The sequence below is a fragment of the Etheostoma spectabile genome, chromosome 8 (genome assembly GCF_008692095.1).
Source record: "Etheostoma spectabile isolate EspeVRDwgs_2016 chromosome 8, UIUC_Espe_1.0, whole genome shotgun sequence".
In the NCBI taxonomy this organism is placed as follows: domain Eukaryota; kingdom Metazoa; phylum Chordata; class Actinopteri; order Perciformes; family Percidae; genus Etheostoma; species Etheostoma spectabile.
This window is the reverse complement of record NC_045740.1, coordinates 17,714,393-17,715,573: the sequence shown is the minus strand read 5'-3', so window position 1 is coordinate 17,715,573 and position 1,181 is coordinate 17,714,393. Positions and strand designations below refer to the sequence as shown.

The 1,181-nt window shown below is 42.8% G+C and overlaps 1 protein-coding gene across 1 annotated transcript in view; it reads right to left on the bottom strand.

Moving 5' to 3' along the window:
* The window catches only part of LOC116693800 (chemokine-like protein TAFA-5), an 80,030-nt gene that overhangs the window by 44,365 nt on the left and 34,484 nt on the right, over window positions 1-1,181 (bottom strand). The gene's annotated exons all lie outside the window — the stretch shown is intronic.

The window sequence follows — 1,181 nt, the reverse complement described above, 5'->3', positions numbered from 1 at the left end:
CCCCCCCCCCGAGACACGAAGGAAAGGTGTCGGAGAGCAGAGGGACAGGAAACAGCAGCGCCCCGTTTGAGTCCGGGTAATAACATCTCCTCTGATTTCCTGCTGAGGACGAGGATGGAGGCCGACAGCGGTCTTCTTCCCTCCATAACGCCTCCATTACCTCAGCAGCAGCTTTGTCAGATACACTCCAGGCCTGCTACAGAAGCTTGATTGTGTCAAGTTAGATGTCTGAGAGGACTACTACTACTACTACTACTACTACTACTACAGTTTGAATGGTCTGTGATGCTTCACAATACATGTATTTAGCTGATGCTTTTTACCCGGTAGTAAGAGCAAGTGCTTCAGTCTTCTTTAAGAATGTAAGTTTTGTGAGTTTTGTACATGGAGAAAAAACAAAAAACTGTATAGAAAAAAAGGTGGACAGAGACAAAGATCCCTCGGAGCGACAGCCGTTGAATAAGAAAAGAAAAACAACAACAGCCATTGGTGAAAGAAACTGGAAACTTACCACAAACGAGTAAAATACGGACGTTTGGACCTCTGAGTAGACCGTAGTCTGGCTAGTCCACAGAGCATTCTGGTTTATTAGCATTTCTTTAACCCTCATGTTGTCCTCGGGTCAACTTTGACCGTTTTTTACTTTTTTCCATCACAAAAAATGGGCGTTTGAAATAAGCTGAAAATGTCAACATTAGAAATATCAAATAACTTTGGAAAAAAATTCAAAAAAAGCACCCACAACGTTGTAAAGTGACAAAAATGTCAGAAAAAGTGACAACCTTTTTTCATGGTTGACAGTAAGACAACACAAGGGTTAAACCAATCAAAATGGCCTCGGGAGGCGGGGAGGCCCGGACGCAATGGCGGCGCCTCGGCAAAGTGACGGATAGTCCGTTCCACTTCTCCGGCGGCACCGGAGAAGTGGAACTTTGTGGATAGAGACTAAGTAGAGTGAGGAAGACGCAAAGAAACACACAAAAACTTAATATTTACACATCAAACTGTTAGGCTGTAGTTATGATGCACTGATGCTTTTCTGGACTGGAAAACTACTACAACATCCAAGATTCAACAGTATTCTCCCATCATGCAACGCTGTGGGCACACTGACTGAATGGAAGTTTCAATCATTTCATTTTTCAAAACTATTTGTATATAAAACATGTGGGTTCTGATTT